We start from the raw sequence: 9,345 nt of genomic DNA on the forward strand, positions 1-9,345 counted from the left end.
AAACGGATGGCGCTGCATAGTAGTGCCATCAAAAAAGTACATGAAAAGGGTAATAGTGACCAGCCTTTTGCTCGTCATTGCTTGATAGCGAAACATGGAGTAGCTAGTATTAGAGCCATATTAATAGATCATGTCCCCCGTTCATCCGAGAAGGATTCTCGCTGGATATACACATTGGGCACACTGTCACCTAGGGGTCTTAATGAAAATCTGGGGTTACAGTGTTTTTGTGATCCATGCCCTCAGTGATATCTTTATTTCAATTATTAGCCTGGATATAAGCCCTCATTCCGAGTTGTTCGCTCGCTAGCTGCTTTTAGCAGCATTGCACACGCTAAGCCGCCGCCCTCTGGGAGTGTATCTTAGCTTAGCAGAATTGCGAACGAAAGATTCGCAGAATTGCGAATAGAAATTTCTTAACAGTTTCTGAGTAGCTCCAGACTTACTCAGCCATTGCGATCAGTTCAGTCAGTTTCGTTCCTGGTTTGATGTCACAAACACACCCAGCGTTCGCCCAGACACTCCCCCGTTTCTTCAGACACTCCCGCTTTTTTCCCATAAACGCCAGCGTTTTTCACACACGCCCAGAAAACGTCCAGTTTCCGCCCAGAAACACCCACTTCCTGTCAATCACAGTACGATCACCAGAACGATGAAACATCCTCGTTATGCCGTGAGTAAAATACCTAACTTTTGTGTAAAATAACTAACCGCATGCGCAGTAAGCGACTAATCGCAATATAGCGAAAATCGGCAACGAGCGAACAACTCGGAATGACCACCATAGATCAGTAATCTTTGGTCTCCACCTATGTTTGTGGTAGTTTACCCTGGTTTGACAGTATGGAATAGACTTTTATTTCATTTGATGTTTCCCTTGTCAGCGTACTTAGTCTCATTTGAACATGTCATGTATGTTTTTATCATTTAGTTTTGTATCACATGGATGCCGGTGAGAGCACGCATCAGCTTTGTCAACAGAGCATGTCTCCATGGCAACTCTCCTGCTGCACGGCGCACCGTGACGTCATGGACATGCGATGCAGAAGCCAGTGATGGACGCTGCCGGGCAGTCGCGCCATGGAAGCAGGTGAGTATATAGTTTATGCACTTATGTCCTTGTTGTATGTGCTATATATGTCTCTTTTGTTGTTAGTTACATTTTGTCTGGCCCTGAGGACGGGGTTTATCCCCGAAACATGTCGGCTCAATAAATGGATTCTATTCTAAGCCGTTGAAAGACTGTTTGAGCGCTGCCGCTGAACTGCTGCCCAATATATATATATATATATATATATATATATATACATACATATACTGTGGGGTATATTTACTAAGCTCCCGATTTTGACCGATTTGCTGTTTTTTCATCAAAGTGTCATCTCGGGAATTTACTAAACTCAAATTTTGGCAGTGATGAGGGCATTCGTATTTTTTTTTAAGTTAAAGGAAAAAAATACGAATGAATACACCATCGGTCAAACACGCCTGTTATTTTATACAACTCGGTAATTTACTAAAAATTCGAATTCACAATCACTGCTGGCAACAGCCAAACACTGCCATGAAAAAATACAAATCGTAAAAAAAAAGCAGTTTTACCGTGTTCTGATAGGCATGCACAGATCAGTGAGATCCGTGCATGTTTATCAGTGGAAAGGGATGTGAAAGAGTTAAAAATCAGGAAAAAAATTTGCGTGGGGTACCCCCTCCTAAACATAACCAGCCTCGGGCTCTTTGAGCATGTCCTGGTTGTAAAAATACGGGGGAAAAATTGACTGTGTCCCCCCATAGTTAAACAACCAGCACCGGGCTCTGTGCCTGGTCCTGGTGCAAAAAATACGGGGGACAAAAGACGTAGGGATCCCCCATATTTTTAACACCAGCACCGGGCTCCACTAGTCAGAGAGATAATGCCACAGCCGGGGGACACTTTTATATTGGTCCCTGCGGCCCTGGCATTAAATCACCAACTAGTCACCCCTGGCCGGGGTACCCTGGAGGAGTGGGGACCCCTTAAATCAAGGGGTCCCCCCCCTCCAGCCACCCAAGGACCAGGGGTGAAGCCCGAGGCTGTCCACCCCATCCAAGGGCGGCGGATGGGAGGCTGATAGCCTTTTGTGTAAAAAAAAGAATATTGTTTTTGTAGCAGAACTACAAGTCCCAGCAAGCCTCCCCCGCAAGCTGGTACTTGGAGAACCACAAGTACCAGCATGCGGGGGGGAAATGGGCCCGCTGATACCTGTAGTTCTACTACAAAAAAAACACAATTAAAAACAAAACACGCACACACCGTGATAGTAAAATTTTATTAAACATACATGCACACTTACATACTTACCTATGAATACACAAAGCAGTCGGTCCCCTTGTCCAGTAGTATCCAAAGGGTTCCTGTAAATAAAATTATACTTACAAAGAATCCGGGGTAGATCGATCCTCTTCTTATAAGTTATAGTCCAGGGACTTGGTAAAATAAAAAAATGGAATACCCGAACCATGCACTGAAAGGGGATCCGTGTTTACACATGGATCCCCTTTCCCTGACTGGCGGGACACCCCGTGACTGCTGTCAAAGAGGGTCCCTTTAGCCAATCAGGGAGCACCACGTCATGGCACTCTGCTGATTGGCTGTGCGCTCCTGAACCGTCAGTCAGGCTGCGCATCAGGGGCGTCACAACGTTTTAGGTTGGGGGGGGGGGCAAGATTCAATCCCATTTTTGCGCCCCTGGAGGTGGAGCCACTGGGGAGCAGGAGGTGGTACCATTGGAAGGAGGCGGAGCCTCTTAGGAGTAGGAGGCTTGAAGTTCCAGGAATGAAGGTGCTACAATGGGGGTAGGAAGAGCGTGGAACCGCAGTAGCTGTGCAGCCAGCTTGGCGCCTGGGAGCACATTATACATCATGAAAAGGATGATGCTGCTCTGTCCCTCCCTGCACTGTATGGAGGATGCAGTGTGCGGTCTTTCAACTGACCGCACATTGCTCCTCCAGTCAGAGACGGCCCTAAGCAAATTGATGCCCTAGGCAAGATTTTCGTTGGTGCCCCCTAGCAGATAATCCCACCACCAAGCTTAGTGTTTATACACGGACACTAAGGCCGGTTCTAGACCTTACAGAACTCAGGGTGACAGCATTCTTTGTCACCATCACCGCCCCTCCAACCTCCCTTTTACACATTACACGAGAGAGAGAGAGAGAGAGAGAGAGGTGAAGACAGGGAAGAGAGGTGAGGTCGGGAGAGAGAGGTGAGGACGGGAGAGATAGGGAAGTGAAGACAGGTGAGACAGAGAGAGAGGTGAGGACGGGAGAGAGAGAGGGAGATGAGGACGGGAAAGAGAGAGGGAGGTGAGGACAGGAGAGAGAGGGAGGTGAGGACAGGAGAGAGAGGGGCAGGTAAGGACGGGAGAGAGAGGGGCAGGTGAGGACGAGAGGGAGAGAACGGGAGAGAGAGAGGAGAGAGAGAGGAGAGAACGGGAGAGAGAGAGAGAGGGACGGAGAATGGTGAGGATGGGGAGGGAGAGAGAGAGAGGTGAGGAGGGGCGAGAGAGAGGTGAGGAGGGGAGACAGAGAGGTGAGGATGGGAGACAGAGAGGGAAAGAGAGTGAGTTAGCCAGGGCAAGTGTACACCTGCACTCACCCTGGCAGGGCCAGCTTGCATATCCTCCTGTCAGTGCTGATGCTGCAGCTTCTATGCTGTGCTGCTGGGGCAGGGATCCAGGACTGCCTGGGTGATGAATCTCCTCCTCAGGGCAATTAGGCTGCAGAATGGATGGGAGGGCGTGCGGCTACATGTAGTAGTACTACGTGCCCTCACCCTACGCGCTGCAGCTGGTGCTCCTCTGTCTTCTCTCCCCTGCGGCTGCTCCCAGAATGCCGTGATGATGACATTGCTCCCGAACCGGCATTCTGGGAAGGAGGGATGGAAAAGAAGAGTGCAGCAGTAGCGATGGATGCGGAAAATATGGCAGGGTGATTGCGGCTGCACTGTCGGACGCAGCGTCAGTCAGCCTCTTCCCTATACATACATATAAATACATTATATACTGTAGATATACTATATATATATATATATATATATATATATATACATACAGACAGATGGGTCCACTTACATCATTGCTTTTTTCTGAATTTGGCACAACATGCAAAACACGGCTAAACTGATTTCACGAGTAGCGAGTGGATGATTTTAAACTTTTTGATTGCCATAATAGAATATGTATAAAGTAACATATTAAAGAAGCAAATTATGAAAGATCACAAGGCATGGCTTAATCTCTGAGTCTATGGCATGCAAAACTGTGCCATACATGGCGGGATATAGCAAAGATGTATGTGGACACATCTGTATGTACTGTACATATATAATATATATACACATGCATAAATGTAAAATCTTACTTTTTTAAAAGTGCAGCAGTTCTTGTTATGATTCCAGCACTCTGGTCTGAGGAGATCTTATTGCAAGGACCGGAGCACTGGAACGTAATGCTGGGAAAGGGGAATGGAAAGGGAATAGCCCCTGGCGCCCTATCTCCGTTGTCTCGCCCGTGCTGTCAGTACACTCTTGCGAGACTATGGTTGCTTGAGCCCATGGCAGCCGCGTTTGAAGGGCGGATTACGTCTGCCCAACTTCGATGCCCCCTCAGGTCTTAATGAGAGACAAAAAGTGTACTGAGACAGGGTGATAACAAGGGGCCCTCTTACTGAAACAACCAAAAGCCAGGGGCTACTAACTAGCCTAAAACTAAATGTATGTGCGGTTTGCTGCCAAAGGAAAACAACAAAGGAAATGCTGACCACACGCCACACAATACTTTTGTGTACCGGCGGTGACAGCATAAGCAGAACCCTCTGCAAAACACCAGTGACAGAAATAATAATGGAATACAGCGGCCTAGGCTGACGGACGCGGCAGAGCCGCTACTCACGGAACCGGTACGAATACTGGCAAACGGACAGGAACTCCCAATGCTGCTGACACAGACTCTAAGAACTGGAGGACAGGCAGAATCCCAAACGAAAGACCGGTGGACACCAAGAAGCCAGAAACTTGACCAGGCACAGGCAAAGGCACTGGACCTCAGGACAGGAACGCCTCATGGCAGGACACGGGATCAGACATAGGAATCGACACAGGGACTGACACAGGAATCGACACAGGAAGCTCAGGAACTAGCAGGAACCAAGCTCAGAACTCAAGCAGACTGGATACCCAGAAATATCACCAGCGTCTGTGAATTGCAGTCAGCCAGCATATAACAGAGAGGCCTAATTAATAATCTCATGCAGCTGCCCTGTTGCATGACTCCAAACTGACAAGATGCAATTAGCAGCCAGGTGAGGCTGAACACATGGTAACAAGCTGCAATTACACAGACTCACCAGCGGCAGCAGACAAGAGTATTCTAAAACAGAGCAACAGGAAATCCTGGCATGCAAGACAACTTTATAAACACAAAATAGGAATGAACCACTACCTGTGGTTCATAACAGTATCCCCTCCTTAAGGGTGAGCTCCGAGCACCCCATGACACCCACGGGGAACATGAACAGAAGTTTAACATAAAATACATAACCAAAATGCAAAAATGGAAATGAGCCACAGCCGTGGCTCATAACATTACCCCCCCCCCCTTGAGGAGGGGTCAAAGGACCCCAAAATACAGACTATCCAAAACAAGGGATACAAAAAAAAAAACCTGACACACTGGTCTAACAGACACGAAAACAGAAACAAGCTGCAACCACAGCTTGTAACAGTGCCCTCCCCCTGACGGTGGCCACTGGACACAAGATAAGGGAAAAGAAATCTTTTTTTTTTTTTTATATCAAGGCAAGAGTCAAAAATTATTTATTTTTCTTCTTCTTCTTTTTACAAAGCTCTTTAGGTCTGACCAAGGTAATTCCCCAAACATTGTCTGAACTGATGGTACCACCCAGCAAGGCTGCGTTCAAATCAGAGACAGGTTTCTTACCCTTGGGAGCTGAACTTTCTGGCAAAGTATTATTATTAGAAGAAGAAGTCAGAAAAGCACATCCTACAGTCAAAACAACGGGCTGGGACTCTTGTGCCGAGTTTACAGTATTTGGTGGACTCTCAGCAGACAAGACGGGTGACTTAGAGGAACCTGAACCAATGTTTTTGGAACCACATCTTTTAATAATTGCATCACTGAATGCTGGGGGATCCTGAAGAATGGGATCTTCAGCTTTCATTAGGCTGGTCGCCCACTCAAAAAGCTCTCCTCTAAAAGAATAAATCAGATAAAGCACAAGGTTCTCTGAAGTGATGCCCAGAAATGGTCTAGACAACATAATAATGTAATAGTGTTTGTAAAGCGCCAGAAAATGGGCTAAGTCCCCATCAAAGATTATGGATGTTGAGATATCAGAGTCAGGATCTGTTTCCTTCCCATCTGACTGACTGGAGTGCTTTGCTAGGACCTGGTCACTATTGACCTTACTCGAGGTTGAGACTCTCTGAACCCCACCCGGGGCAGTGACTTTCTGAACCCCACCCGGGGCAGTGACTTTCTGAACCCCACCCGGGGCAGTGGCCTCCTGAACCCCACCCGGGGCAGTGGCCTCCTGAACCCCACCCGGGGCAGTGGCCTCCGGGAACCCCGCTGGGGCAGTGGCCTCCGGGAACCCCGCTGGGGCAGTGGCCTCCGGGAACCCCGCTGGGGCAGTGGCCTCCGATTCTTTTACTGGGACCGAGCCGTCGGCCTCCCCCACTGGGACCGAGCCATTGGCCTCCCTCTCTGAGTCGATAATTATCGAAACTTCTCCCGGGACTATGACTTCCGGAACTTTTGCTGAAGCTATAACCTTCAGCACCTCCACTAATGCTACACCTCTTAAGTTCTTTCCTGGGGAAGCGACCTCTAGACCCTTCTTAGAGGTTGCGTCTCTCGAGACCCCACTTGGGGATATTACTTCAAAGATCCCTTCTGGGGTTTTGCTTCTCGAGTTCCGTTCTAGAACTATGGTTTCAGATACCCTTTCTGGGGTTGCGCTCTTCAAGTCCCTACCTGGAGTAACAGCTTCTGAGACCCCTTCTGGTATGGAAACCTGAGCTAAAATATTTGATGTCCCTCTATAAGCTAGAGTATCGGGTACCGCACCAGCACTCTGGGCATCGGGTACCGCTCCAGCACTCTGGGCATCGGGTACCGCTCCAGCACTCTGGGCATTGGGTACCGCTCCAGCACTCTGGGCATCGGGTACCGCACCAAGATCCTGAGCAACGGGCACCACTCCAGGAACCTGGGCAACGGGCACCACTCCAGGAACCTGGGCAACGGGCACCACTCCAGGAACCTGGGCAACGGGCACCACTCCAGGAACCTGGGCAATGGGCACCACTCCAGGAACCTGGGCAACGGGCACCACTCCAGGAACCTGGGCAACGGGCACCACTCCAGGACCCTGGGCAACGGGCACCACTCCAGGACCCTGGGCAACGGGCACCACTCCAGGAACCTGGGCAACGGGCACCACTCCAGGAACCTGGGCAACGGGCACCACTCCAGGGGCTTGCAACTCTGCTTCAACAGGAACCTCAAGAGAGGAGAGAAACATTCTCTTTTGATTCCTAAATCTATAATGGGGCTCCCTTGCCCAAGGACCCCAATTATAGGACAGAGAGCTTTTTAGTGTGGGTTGTGTGACAAGTACCTCTGCCACAGTAGAGACAGGAGTAGGTCTTTTATCCTGACTCAACTTGGCCAGAGGGCAAGACTCGTCGCCACACTTTGGCTTGCGCAACTCACAGGTCTGCAGATAGTGGCCTAAACCCCCACAATATAGGCATAAGTTTAAGTTTCTGCGATGCAGACGCTCCTCTTCTGAGAGCCTGGGCCGCAGAAAACTTTTAAACCTTTTCTCTTCAATTAAACCAGAGGATTCTCTTGTCACCATACTGTGAACAAGAGTCTCTTTAGAGATAGATGTACTCTCAACGACTTCTGGCAAGATGAGCAAGATTTTAGTCAGAAGGTTTTGCAGTTGCTTTAGGGATTGCTGCAAAACTTCTAGTCGCTCTGGTCTCAAAGCACTGAAAACAGAGTTCAGGGCTGCGAGAGATGCCTGCAGGGCTTGCATAGTAGACATAGGAGGATTTAAAACTAGACAAGACAAGGCAGGACTAGACAAGGCAGGACTAGACAAGGCAGGACTAGACAAGGCAGGACTAGACAAGGCAGGACTAGACAAGGCAGGACTAAATTTTTGCTAAACAAAACAAGACTTTTTTTTTTTTAAACACCGGACTGGATTCTAAACACCGGACTGGATTCTAAACACCGGACTGGATTCTAAACACTGAATTCTAGACAAGACTGGATTCTAAACACCGGATTGGATTCTGCACACTGAATTCTAGACAAGACTGGATTCTAGACTAGACACTGGACTGGGCCAAAAAAGAAAAAAGTTTTATTTCTTTTTTGTGGTATGGCTGGTGATAATGTTACGATTCCAGCACTCTGGTCTGAGGAGATCTTATTGCAAGGACCGGAGCACTGGAACGTAATGCTGGGAAAGGGGAATGGAAAGGGAATAGCCCCTGGCGCCCTATCTCCGTTGTCTCGCCCGTGCTGTCAGTACACTCTTGCGAGACTATGGTTGCTTGAGCCCATGGCAGCCGCGTTTGAAGGGCGGATTACGTCTGCCCAACTTCGATGCCCCCTCAGGTCTTAATGAGAGACAAAAAGTGTACCGAGACAGGGTGATAACAAGGGGCCATCTTACTGAAACAACCAAAAGCCAGGGGCTACTAACTAGCCTAAAACTAAATGTATGTGCGGTTTGCCGCCAAAGGAAAAGAACAACAAAGGAAATGCTGACCACACGCCCACACAATACTTTTGTGTACCGGCGGTGACAGCATAAGCAGAACCCTCTGCAAAACACCAGTGACAGAAATAATAATGGAATACAGCGGCCTAGGCTGACGGACGCGGCAGAGCCGCTACTCACGGAACCGGTACGAATACTGGCAAACGGACAGGAACTCCCAATGCTGCTGACACAGACTCTAAGAACTGGAGGATAGGCAGAATCCCAAACGAAAGACCGGTGGACACCAAGAAGCCAGAAACTTGACCAGGCACAGGCAAAGGCACTGGACCTCAGGACAGGAACGCCTCACGGCAGGACACGGGATCAGACATAGGAATCGACACAGGGACTGACACAGGAATCGACACAGGAAGCTCAGGAACTAGCAGGAACCAAGCTCAGAACTCAAGCAGACTGGATACCCAGAAATATCACCAGCGTCTGTGAATTGCAGTCAGCCAGCATATAACAGAGAGGCCTAATTAATAATCTCATGCAGCT

Source organism: Pseudophryne corroboree, chromosome 2, assembly GCF_028390025.1.
Source record: "Pseudophryne corroboree isolate aPseCor3 chromosome 2, aPseCor3.hap2, whole genome shotgun sequence".
Classification (NCBI taxonomy): domain Eukaryota; kingdom Metazoa; phylum Chordata; class Amphibia; order Anura; family Myobatrachidae; genus Pseudophryne; species Pseudophryne corroboree.